Raw genomic sequence first — 14,088 nt, forward strand, 5'->3', positions numbered from 1 at the left:
AGGGTATTCCCTCGGACCATGAAGGAGACGAGTGTTGAAATTGCAGGGGCCTTGGCAGATATATTTAAATGTCATTATCTACGGGTGAGGTGCCAGAGGATTGGAGGATAGCTCATGTTGTTCCATTGCTTAAAAAAGGCTCTAAAAGTAATTCTCAAAATTATAGGCTGGTAAGTTTGATGTTGGTAGTGGGTAAAATATTGGAAGGAGTACTGAGAGACAGGATCGACAATTATTTAGATAGACAGGGACATTAGGGAGAGTCAACATGGCTTTGTGTGGGGGAGGTCAAGTTTAACAAATCTATTAGAGTGTTTTGAGGAGGTTACAAGGAAAGTGGATGAAGGCAAGGCAGCGGATGTTGTCTACATGGACTTCAGTAAGGCCTTTGGCAAGGTCCCGCATGGGAGGTTAGGTAGTAAATTGGATTAGACATTGGCTCAATGGGAGAAGCCAGAGATTGGTAGTGGATGATTGCTTCTCTGAGTGGAGGACTGTGACTAGTGGTGTGCCACAGGGATCAGTGCTGGGTCCATTGTTATTTGTCATCTTTATCAATGATCTGGATGATAATTTGGTAAATTGGATCAGCAAATTTGCTGATGATACAAAGACTGGAGGTGTAGTGGTCAGTGAGGAAGGTTTTCAAAGCTTGCAAAGGGATCTGGACCAGCTAGAAAAATGGGCTGAAAAATGGCAGATGGAGTTTAATACAGACAAGTGTGAGGTGTTGCACTTTGGAAGGAAAAACCAATGTAGAACATATAAGGTAGATGGTGGGGCACTGAGGAGTGCAGTAGAACAGAGGGATCTAGGAATACTGATACAAAATTCCCTAAAAGTGGTGTCATGGGTAGATAGGGTAGTAAAGAGAGCTTTTGATACATTGACCTTTGTAAATCAAAGTATTGAGTATAAGAATTGGAATGTTATGGTGAGGTTGTATAAGGCATTGGTGAGGCCGAATTTGGAGTATCATGTGCAGCTCTGGTCACCGAATTACAGGAAGGATATTAATAAGGTTGAAAGAGTGCAGAGAAGGATTATGAGGATGTTGCCGGGACTTGAGAAACTGAGTTACAGAGAAAGGTTGAATAGTTTAGGACTTCATTCCTAGGAGTGTAGAAGAATGAGGGGAGACTTGATAGAGGTATATAAAATTATGATGGGTACAGATAGAGTGAATGCAAGCAGGCTTTATCCAGTGAGGCTAGGGGAGAAAAAAAAACAGAGGACATGGATTAAGGGTGAAGGGCGAAAAGTTTAAAAGGAATATAATGGGGGGGCATCTTCACAACTGGGTCAGACTGATACTGGCATAACAGGTTCTTCTGGGCACATTCTGTCTCACTCCCAAATATTTCCTACTTTCCTTTGTACTGGTACGTAATGTCTAAAGGACCAGTGTTTGAGTAAATGAGACTCACCAAACTTTCTCCTGACTGAATCACTGGAATCTCCGAGTCAGATGGGTTCTCTCCAGTTGATGCTCTCAATCCTCGGGCTGCTTCACTTGTTGCTGTTCCCTCGTCTTCAGTCATGATCTTTCTTCAAATAAACCTCTCACCACAGGTCTAACTTTAACCAGAGAGACAATGAAGCACATTAATAATGAAAAGGAGAACTAAACTTTTCTGCTTAATGTTACTAAGAACAAAACTCACTGAAATTTAAACACTGAAGGCAGATTTAATGAGCTCAGTGAAAAATCTTTTATTGTCCCTCACATGTCACAGAATGATATGGGATAAGAAGGAGCCATCATTCAGTCATGGTAAGACATAAGACACAGGAACAGAATTAGGTGATTCGATCCATCTGGTCTGCCCACCACTGAACCATGGCTGATGTTTATTCCAACACCATATTCCTGCCTTCCTCCTGTAACCCTGAAGCTACTCAGCAATCATCAATATGTTAATCTCTGTCATAAATATACCCAAATGGCAGCTTCAACCAACCTCTGTGGCAACAAATTCCACAGATCAGACATCATTTGGGCAAATTTTATTTCTCCTCTCAGTTTTAAAGGGAAGCTTCTTTATTCCAATACTGTGCCATCAGATCACAGTCTAATGGAAACATCATCTCCATGTCCACTGTATCCAGGCTTTTCAGCATTTGGTAGGTTTACTTAACCAAACATCCCCCACTACCCCCACTGTCCCCCTGAACTCCATTGAGCACAGGTCCAGAACCATCAAATGCTCCTCAAACATAACGCCGAACATTCCTGAGATTATTCTTGTAAACCTTGTTCGCAACAACTGTACTGAACACATTTCTAGGAATAACAAGCTAATTGGTACCAGGGTAATTTGCAGGGAAAAGTTGTGGTTACTTTACTGTTCTACTATCACAGAGTGAGCCATTTCCACTTCCACATTAAAAATGGTACATTTCAGGAAACATAAACCAATCCAAAGTGAATGTAATAAAAAGAAATTGGTATTACCAAACTGCTCAGCATGTAAGGAACAGCTGTGGGGAGAGGAACAATCTTTACAATTCAGGTTAATTACATTTTGTCAGGATGACTTCATTTTCAGTTTTTAGTGCAGATCTCCAGCAACTTGAGATTCTGCCCGATTTCCACCGCTTTATCCAGATCTGACTTCCACAAAATGCGAGTGATTTTAAAGGGCTGGGCTGCTGGAAGCACATTACCAGACCTGGTGTGATTGCAACTGTGTCTGACAGAGGCATAAATGGTTCTTCTGGGCACATTCAGTCTCACCAACTATTTCCCACCTTCTATTGTACAGGTATGTAATGTATAAAGGACCAGTGTTTGAGTAAGTGAGACTCACCAAACTTCCTCCTCACTGACTCACTGGGAACTCCAAGTCAGCTGATTCAGAGTTGTTCTCTCCAGTTGATGCTCTCAGTCCTCGGGCTGGTTCACTTGTTGCTATTCCCACATCTTCAGCTGTGGTTTGCTTCCAGTTGGGGTTTTTCTTCCAATAAACCTCTCACCGCAGGTCTAACACTAACCAGAGAGATAATGAAGCACATTAACAATGAAAAGGAGAACCAAACATTTCTGCTTAATGTTACTAAGAACAAAACTCACTGAAATTTAAACGTTGAAGCCAAATATAATAATCTCAGTGAACAATCTTTTATTGTCCCTCACACATCACAAAACAATATGGGATAAGAAGGAGCCACCATTCTGTCATGGTAATACATAAGACACAGGAACAGGATTAGGTGATTTGATCCATCTGGGCTATAAACGTGCAGGAGCAATGTGTGGTTAAGTGCCATGCTCAAGGATACAACGCACTGCCTGGCCTGAGGCTCAAACTCATGACCTTCAGATTGCTTAACCACTCGGCCATGTGCACATCACAGAAACCACTCTCCCCCCTAGACTTCCCAGTCCCTCGGTAAAGCAGGCAGTGAAATCAAAGATCCCCAAAACCTGGGATGTTCTCATTACTCACCCACCCCAATCCAGGAGAAGACACAACAGCCAGAAAGCTCAACTGCAAATGTGACCAGCCTCAGGAAACGAGGCGAGTTGGGGGAAGTTAACGAGACTCAGTGACCAATGTCAGATCCCCCAACACAACATAGAGGAAGCATCCTGACCCAGCCAGGGACTCTAAGCACACACCATGTCATCTTGCATCACGTATTTGCTGCACAAATCACTCTCTCACCTAGATGGGGTCAGTTTTGCTGTGAGGATTACATTCCTTGACTTCTCTAGTGCCTTTAACACCATCCAGCCCAAGATCTTAAGGCACAAACTAACGGAGATGGGAGTAGACTCTCACATGGTGGATTGGATAGTGGACTACTTGACAGATAGACCTCAGTATGTGCGGTTGGGAGACTGTAGGTCTGACACGGTGGTCAGCAGCACAGGAGCGCCGCAGGGAACCATACTCTCTCCGGTCCTGTTCACCCTGTACACATCAGACTTCCAATATAACTCAGAGTCCTGCCATGTGCAGAAGTTCGCTGATGACACGGCCATAGTGGGGTGTGTCAGGAATGGACAGGAGGAGGAGTATAGGAAATTGATACAGGACTTTGTGATATGGTGCAACTCAAACTACCTGCGTCTCAATATCACCAAGACCAAGGAGATGGTGGTGGACTTTAGGAGATCTAGGCCTCATATGGAGCCAGTGATCATTAATGGAGAATGTGTGGAGCAGGTTAAGACCTACAAGTATCTGGGAGTACAGTTAGACGAGAAGCTAGACTGGACTGCCAACACAGATGCCTTGTGCAGGAAGGCACAGAGTCGACTGTACTTCCTTAGAAGGTTGGCGTCATTCAATGTCTGCAGTGAGATGCTGAAGATGTTCTATAGGTCAGTTGTGGAGAGCGCCCTCTTCTTTGTGGTGGCGTGTTGGGGAGGAAGCATTAAGAACAGGGACGCCTCACGTCTTAATAAGCTGGTAAGGAAGGCGGGCTCTGTCGTGGGCAAAGTACTGGAGAGTTTAACATCGGTAGCTGAGCGAAGGGCGCTGAGTAGGCTACGGTCAATTATGGAAAACCCTGAACATCCTCTACATAGCACCATCCAGAGACAGAGAAGCAGTTTCAGCAACAGGTTACTATCGATGCAATGCTCCTCAGACAGGATGAAGAGGTAAATACTCCCCAATGCCATTAGGCTTTACAATTCAACCGCCAGGACTTAAGAACTTTTTTTTTTAAAGCTATTATTAATGCTTTTTGATTTAGATGCATATCATATTTTTACTGAGTCAAGTATTGTATGTAATTAGTTTTTGCTACAACAAGTGTATGGGACATTGGAAAAAAAGGTTGAATTTCCCCATGGGGATGAATAAAGTATCTATCTATCTATCTATCATCACAAAGTGAAGGGTAGGGCAGATTGACAGTAAACAGCCTCACGTGACCTGTTGGTGGGTCTCCCGTTTCAACTCTGCAGAAATAGACAGCCTGGGCTCCAGGTTTGGATCGTTCAATGCAGATTAAGTGAAGTCTACACATTTTTGACCAGACCAGATAATCGAAAAAATAAATGAGTAATTGGTCCTCAGTTCGGGGCTCACGGCCAACATCGGATCTCCCTGCTTGGGATCGGTCTCAATACTCACCGATGGGAACGCAATATCTTCAGCCCACAGACAGTGATCCCGACCCCTGGCTCCCCCACCCAGGAGGTGAGGACCCTTCCCTCGATCCCACAGATGATGCACTTCAGCACTGAGCGGAAAAGAAAACACCGCCCGGCCGGAGACAGTGAACATGCGCGAAGTGAGTGTCACATCATCCGGAGGGCAGGGCCTCGGAAACAGATGCACAGGTGCCGCCCATCTGCTGTTAAATGGGAGGGGCAAACGGGATCACGTGACCAGTCGGGTCTCCCACCCCAGGCAGAGTTTTCCAGCTACCCACCACTCTGTGTAAAGAAACAAACTTGCTGCTTACATCTCCTCTCACCTTAAATATATTAGACATTTCAACCCCCAGGAAAAATAGATTGTCTGTCCACTCAGAATCAGAATCAGGTTTATTATCACCGGTGTGTGTCATGAAATTTGAAAACCGTGCAGCAGCAGTTCAATGCAATACATATTATAGAAGGAAAAAAAACCCAAAGTAAAATAATAAAAATAAACAACTAAATTATTTACAGCATATCTGGAACCCTTACTCTTTGTGATTTTGATAAATGACCTGGATGAGGAAGTGGAGGGATGGGTTAGCAAGTTTGCTGATGACACAAAGGTTGGGGGAGTTGTGGATAGTGTCAGAGGTTACAGTGGGACATTGATAGGATGCAAAAATGGGCTGAAAAGTGGCAGATGGAGTTCAACTAAGATAAGTGTGAAGTGGTTCATTTTGTTAGGTCAAACATGATGGCAGAATATAACATTAATGGTAAGACTCTTGGCAGTGTGGAGGATCAGAGGGATCCTGGGGTCCCAGTCCATAGGACACTCAAAGTTGCTACGCAGGTTGACTCTGTGGTTAAGAAGGCATATGATGCATTGACCTTCAACAATCGTGGAATTGAATTTAGGAGCCGAGAGGTAATGTTGCAGCTAAATGTGACGATGGTCACACCCCAATGTGCACAGTTCTGGTTCTCTCACTATATGAAGCATGTGGAAACCATAGAAATGGTGCAGAGGCTATTTACACAGATGTTGCCTGGATTGGGGAGCATGCCTTATTAGAATAGTTTGAATGAACTCGGCCTTTTCTACTTGGAGCAACGGAGGATGAGAGGTGACCTGATAGAGGTGTATAAAATGATGAGAGGCATTGATCGTGTGGATAGTCAGAGACTTTTTCCCAGGTCTGAAATGGTTATGAAAAGACAGCACAGGTTGAAGGTGCTGGGGAGTAGTTGCAGAGGAAATGTTACAGATAAGTTTTTTTACTCAGAGACTGGTGAGTGTGTGGAATTGGCTACCGGCAACGGTGGTGGAGGTGGGTAGAATATGGTCCTTTGGAGACACTGGAGAAAAATAAAGAAATACTAGCTTAAAAAAATAGAGTGCTATGGGTAACCATGGTAATTCCTAAGATAGGGACATGTTGGCACAACTTTGTGGGCCGAAGGGCTTTTATTGTGCTGTAGGTTTTCTATGTTTCTGTGAATAAATTAAAAATCGTGCAGCAAACAGAAATACTATATATTTTAAATGTCAGGTAGTGTTCAAGGGTTCAATATCCATTTAGCAATCGGATGGCAGAGGGGAAGAAACTGTTCCTGAATCACTGAGTGTGAGCCTTCAGACTTCTGCACCTCCTTACCTGCTGGTATCATTGAGAAAACCACATGCCCTGGGTGCTGGAGGTCCTTGATAATGGACGCTGCCTTTCTGAGACATGGCTTCTAATCCTCTGGTAATCTTATAAACGTCCATCCAGTCTCACCCCAGCCGGCACGGCTCCGGAGAAAACGACACAATTTTGTCCAACCTCTCGTTAAAGCTCAGGCCCTCTAATCCAGGCAATATCCTGGTAAACCTTTTCTGCGCCCACTCCAAAACCCCGATATCCTTCCGAGAATGGGAGCGACCAGAACTGTATGAAACACTCCAGATGTGGTCTAACTAGTTTTATAAAACTGCAACAAAACTTCCCGACTTTTGAACTCAATGCTTCAACTGATAAAGACAACCATGCCATTTGCCTTCTTAACCACCCGATCAATCTGTGCAGTCTCTCTCAGGGAGCGATGAACTTGGAGTCTAAGATCCCTCTGATCATCAACACTGTTCAGGGTTTTGCATTTAACAGTGTACTGTCTCATGCATTCGACCTACCGAGCTGCCAACATGATCATCACTAATCAAATCTCACTGAGATTTCTCAGGTCCTGTTAAATTTATTGCCAACTGCACAAGTACGGGAAGGTACAGGGAGAGAGAAACACTGACTTGTGGCAGCATCACAGGCAAATACATTCAGATAAACACGGAACACAAATTATACATTATTCTGTCAGTAACAATACAGAAACATGTTTTACTTCATCTTGCTAATAGGACCAGAACAACAGGGGCTGAGCGCGGCTCATCTCAGACGGTTCGGTGTGAAGGTCTCACAACCCGGACCGACCCCGGCAGATTCTGTGAAGGAAGCGAGGCGAGGCCGCCAGTTCGGGAAAGTTCATCCCCTCCCCCTTCAGGTTTCACCGATCACTTTGTCTTTCTCTCTCCCTTCCCCACCCCCACCTTTTATTCTCCAGTCCTGCCGAAGGGTTTCGGCCGGTAATCTCGACTATACTCTTTTCCTGGATTCTGTCCGGTCTGCTGAGTTCCTCCAGCATTTTGTGCGCGTTGCTCGCATTTCCACCATCTGCAGATTTTCTCTTGTTTGAGTTCGGGAAAGTTAACTCACCACCCAACGTCAGACCTCCCCACTCGGGACCGGCTTCAATACTCACCGAAGGGAAATTGTTGCTGCTGCCCCGCAGAGAATAATCCGTCTCCGGCTCCCCATCCAAAGGGGCGAGAATTCCCTCCCGATCCCAATCTCACCGCCGTCCCGCTTTCACAATGAACGAAAAAACAACACTGCCGTTCCCGGGAATGTGAGCATGCGCAATGTGCTTATTGCGTCACGGGCGTTGGGCGGAGCTTCGGAAAATGCTGACGATCTGCGGTAAAACAGGATCACGTGACTCGGTGACTGTTGCTCCCCCTTCACATATTGCCCGACCCACCGCCGCATTTCCCAAATTATTTCATTATTTCCCTATATCCTCTGAATATTCCCTGAACATCCTCTACATAGCACCATCCAGAGACAGAGAAGCAGTTTCAGCGACAGGTTATTATCGATGCAATACTCCTCAGACATGATGAAGAGGTCAATACTCCCCAATGCCATTAGGCTTTACAATTCAACTGCCAGGACTTAAGAACTTTTTTTTTTAAAGCTATTATTAATGCTTTTTGAGTTAGTGATTTAGATGCATATCATATTATTACTGAGATAAGTATTGTATGTAATTAGTTTTTGCTACAACAAGTGTATGGGACATTGGAAAAAAGGTTGAATTTCCCCATGGGGATGAATAAAGTATCTATCTATCTATCTATATTATTTCCATATTTACACCAGACACGTATTTAGTTTTTCCCTCCATATCTTCCCCGATCCCTTTTCAGCCACCCCCAGGTCACAGAGTTCTCAGCGTTATAATTTCGATTCCCATCCCATCCCATCCCGACACACAATTCAGACCCACACAGGAAATGTGCGGGTTTCAGTTAAAGCAGTCTATGTTTATAAACACTTAATTATTAGCCCAGCCGTTAAACCGATAAAGCTCGAGCACAGCAGCACGTCGGTGACGTAAAACACCGCACACGTGAGGGCACATCCCGGTGTGGGAAGCCCATGTGTGACGTCAGGCGAGTGGGGTGGAGCTGTGTGACGTCACCTGTGGGGGAGCGCTCGTATTTAAAAGCACCTTAATGGATTTTTCGGTGGGACAACAACATTAATCACGCGTTTCATCATTGAATCCAGTGTTGTGGGATGTAAAGTCCCCTGTTTTGTGTCCGGCTGTGCCGTGTTGTTGGTGGAGTGGGCAGCGTGGTGTTTGTCTCGATTCGGGTCACAACACCAGAATTGCCAGCGGGGTCCACACACAGTGTATTAGTCAACAGAAAACCTCTCGTCCCTGCAGTCTTTGTCTCCTGGAAATCTCAGCACCCTGACAGTGTGGACCATAGATACCCCTTCCTCTCAGAGTCAGGGGATCACTCAGACAGCTGATTGCTGAGAGGAATTATATTTATTGGTCATTAAAGTTCACCCAGATTCGTTTGGACGGATTTGATGTGGAGTTCGGGGTGTCACAGTGAAAGGGCCGGACGGCCGAACTCTCTCCGTTGTCCAAACATCCTTCCAGGTGAGGCGACACTTCACCTGTGAATCTTCCGGGTTCGCCCGTTGTGTCCGCTGCTCCCGATGCGGCCGCCTCTACACTGGTGACACCGGCTCCTCCGCAGTTGTGCGGGGTAGGGGTGTTTATTTGGGGGGGGGGGCGGTCGACGATATTGTTCCCTTTTGTGCGGGAGGGGTGGGTTTTGGGGATTTGATGATCGGGATGCTATCTTTTTAATGCGGGGGTTGAGGTGGGAGTTTGATTTTTCTCTCTGAACGACTTTCATGCTCTTTCTTTGTTTCGTGGTTTTCCGGAGAAGAAAAAAAGCTCAAGAATTGTTTACGGATACCTGCTTTGATAATAAATTAACCTTTGAACTATCCGCTCCGAGCGGGACTTCCTGGTGTCCAAACATTTTCATTCCGATTCCCTCTGGGCAATCTATTGATGTTGAAAATGATCATAACATGATAAGGAATGGCTACAAGTGGCACATGCAACTCGTTCATTATCTGATCCAGAAACACGTTATGCCCAGATTGAAAAAGAATTGCTCAGCATTTTGTTTCCTTGTGAGGCATTTCATCAGTTTGTGTCAGGGCAATCTTTTGATGTTGAAAATGATCATAAACCTCTGATTGCATTGTTTTTTGCGGGAGGTGGGGTGGGAGTGTGGTTTTTCTCTCTGATAGATGCTGCCCGGCCGGCTGAGTGGTGGTGTCAGTGACCTCTGTATCAGAGAACAACACATCCTCCTGTGAGATATAAATGTCCTCACAGTGGGTTCGGATCAGCTGGCATATCTGGAGTTTGCAAAGGGAAAGGGAATAGGGAAGGGGCTGAGGAGAGAGAGTTTTAATCAGCAAACCATCGTCCGGGATGGAGGGGTACAGGAGCTGTCTGATAGATCGTTTTACAGTAATTGTATTTTTAAATAATCTCACAGATGGTGACTGAGGAAGAGGCTTGTTGAGGGAGGTTACCCGGAGGTGAGCAGGTCAGACACGGTATCAGGAGACTGACAGTGATGTGATTTCCTGTGTCACGGGTACAGAAAGTCGTCTCCAGTGAGGAGTTTGTGTCGAGATGCAGCTTCCCTGGAAGTGGAGGAAAGAGGACACACCAACAGGTGGAACCAGCTGTGGGAAGACATGGTTTTGTCTCCATCAGACCCTCAGTGAGATGGTTCCAGTTATAATGTGCAGGGATGAAAGCACAGTGTTTGGAGTCTGATTTAATCACTGATTCTGACACAGTGAGAGGGTTAGTTTTGCTGTAAGGCAGCAACATTAATGGAAGAAGACACAGAAACTTCATCAATTGCCAGTTGTTTAGCAAAAGTGATCAATTTGTATGTTACCTTGACAGAAACAGATATTCCCAGTGGTGACAAAGGGGTGCAGTCTGGTTTACTTCAGGTTGGAGAGGGGTGTGGAGTTTTGAAATCAATGCCTTGCATCGTTAATTTAGCATGTCCGGAGTGGTGGATCACACAGCACGGAAACAGGCCTTTGGCCGGCCATACCTGTTCTGACCATCCACTCACTGTTTACACTGGTCCCATTTATCAGCACTTGGTTCATAGCCGACTGTATCTCGGCAGTTTCAATGCTCATCCATTTCGGAAATGTTGTGAAGGGACCTGCCTCCACCACCACCTCGGGCAGTGTGTTCCAGATTTCAGCTACCCTCTGAGTGAGAAGTCTCTTCCTCAGATCCCTCTAAACCTCTTCATCCTCTGCTTAAATCCATGCCGTCTGATCGGTGACACCTCTGTCCCAGGATCGGGGCCGATATGGGCATCAGTGAGGCCTTTGATAAGGTTCACATGGTAAGTTGCTGTGGAAAGTCAGACCAAACGGGATCCAGGGAGAGCTGGCTCACTGGATGCACAGTTGTCTTGATGGTAGGAAGCAGAGAGTGATGGTGGGAGGCTGTTTATTCGATTCGAGGCCCCGGCCTAGTGAGGTTCCCCAGGGTTACACCACATTGCTCTCATTATTCATTGATATTTAATTATATTTGCATTTGCAGTTTGTTGAATTCTATGCTCCACTTGATCTTTCATTGATCCGGTTACTATTCTATAGATTTGCTAAGTGTTCCTGTAGGAAAAACAATCTCAGGGTTGTATGTAGTGACATATACGTAGTCTGATAATAACATTTACTTTGGACGTCAACCATTATTGTCATCTGGATCAATAATTTGGTTAAGGATGTACAGGATATGGAGAGTAGGTTTGCAGCAAGTTCAATTACATTTTTCTGAAAGATATTAAGTATAAACTCTTCACTCTGTTTCCCTCTCTGCACTCGAACACCCCCTCCCCTTACTGTCTTCCCTCTCTGCCCCGTCCTCCCTCTCACCCTGACATTGGACATACGTTCAGGGTGAAAGTGAATTATTTTTGGGGAATCTGAAGGGGAATTCTTCACTCAGAAGTTGGTGAGAGTGTGGAATGAGCTGCCAGTGGAAGTGGAGGATGTGGGTTTGATTTAGACACTAAAGAGGAATTTGGGTGAGGACGTGGATGGGAGGTGTATGGAGGCTCTGGTGCAGGTAGTTGGAACCAGGCAGTAACAACAAAAACAGGTCAGCATGGACTAGAAGGGCCTGTTTCAGTACTGCTGCTCTCTGTGACTCGAATAATATTCTCATTTGTAATTTCCACAGTCAGTACTTTGCTACTTATGAGTGAACCCAAAAATTTACTCAAACAAGAATTGAAAGACTCTTGGCTGGCGACAAAAAGTGTTCACAAGCTGTGATACTTGCCAAAGGGGGTGCTACTCAGTATTGACCAAGCAGGGTGTCCAAACTTTTGCTTCGGGCCCTTTTCCGTTTTTGTTATTTTGAAATATTAAAAGATGGAAATAACAATGTAATCTTGCTTAAAATATATTAAAAAATGTGTCATCTTTAACTTTATGCCTTTTGTAATCAGGTCATCGTTTACTCGCTTAGCTATTCACAGTAACAGAAATTTTGAACAGGGGTGCCCAAACTTTTGCATGCCACTGTATATATCCTGTGCCTTCCAAAAATTCCAGACATTGCTGCTCTGTTTTCATCCCGGCCCATGTTTTTTTAGATCAATTTTGACCAATTTTTCCCTCGTGCCTCTCTAATTCTCTTTATTCCACCTGACTTTAGCTTCTCCTTCTCTAATGTCAGGGTGAATTTGATCACATTAAGATCACTTACCCCTAAAGGTTCTTTGGACTTAAGTGACCTAATTAATTCTGGTTTATTACAACACCCAATCCAGAAAAGCTGACCCCCAAGTGGGCTCAATCACGAGCTGCTCTAAAAAAGCATTTTGTAGGCATTCAAGGAATTCCTCCTCTTGAGACCAACACCATCCCAATTTTCCTAATCACCTGCATGACAATCCCCATGACTACTGTAACATTGCCCTCTTGGCATGCATTTTCTATCTCCCATTGTAATTTGAGGACCTCATTCTTACTACTGTTTGGGGGTCTCTGTACAATTCTCATCAGGGATTCTTTTTTACATTTGCTGTTCCTTAATTCTACCCACAGATTTTACACTTCTTTCTAATGATTTTATTTAATATTTTACCAACAGAGCCACACAACCCCACTACCAGCTTGTTCTTGGCTTCTTCTTTCAAGAAACATATAAGTATCTGGGAAACAAAAGGACCTGCAGATGCTAGAAATCTAGAGAGCTACACACAAACTGCTGGAGGAGCTCAGCATGTCAGGCAGCATCTATGGATGGGAATCAACATTTCGGGCCAAGACCCTTCACTGGGACTCTTGATACCCACGTATCTGGAATATCAACAAGCAAAGAAAATAGAAAGTAGTGTGAAATAGGGAAAACCTTTGACAAAATTCAGTTCAAGGCTTTAAAAAAAACTACCAAATAGAGCTCAGTAATTAACAAATACAACACAGGCAATAAACACTTTCATCAATACTGACATTGACTTTTTTTTAAATAAAAATATCTTGGTCCCATTTCAATCAGTAAAATTTAGAAAGATAAACAAGAACGTAAAGAAAGCTTTAGAAAAGACTATTTACACTCAAACCCACTTAGATTAACACTACCTTGGACAGATGGAGGAAGAGAAATAACACACATAAAATAAAAAATATCACAGAACAGTCAGATAAAACTTCTAGGTATATATATTTTCATCAAAAATGAACTGGATTCAGCACTCCATGTGTGTATATGCAATTGTGATAAGAAATACAGACCAGAAAACTTAAATGAGAGGCCAACTCAAAAAAATGAATCATCACTATGGAAGGAAACATTAATCAGTGGAACGAGAATGATCCTCCATGGGAGACATCCCAACAATCTAAGCAGATGAGATGGTGACAAAATTATACATTAATCAATACATTATTTCAGGTAGGACAATCAATAATAACCATCCGGATACAATATTACAAGATAAACAAGCAGGAACAACTCCCTTAATAGATAAAGCATTTCCCAACACACACATGTTCCTCGACCAGTGGAGCACTTCACCACAGGTATTGTTCGTGTCATCAGTCAGACAAACAAAAGATTTTCTCTGTCAATCAGCTTCAAAATGTTTCTACTCTGACATTGCCACGCCCCACTTCTGATTTCCTTCTCCTCGACTTCTTCACTCTGCAGAAAACTCAAAGGAAACCTCTTCACCACAGCGTGGTGTCTGTTTGGAATCCGTCACCACTGGATCACCATCCAGGGAGAGCGAGAGA

The sequence above is a fragment of the Hemitrygon akajei genome, unplaced genomic scaffold (assembly GCF_048418815.1).
Source record: "Hemitrygon akajei unplaced genomic scaffold, sHemAka1.3 Scf000054, whole genome shotgun sequence".
Classification (NCBI taxonomy): domain Eukaryota; kingdom Metazoa; phylum Chordata; class Chondrichthyes; order Myliobatiformes; family Dasyatidae; genus Hemitrygon; species Hemitrygon akajei.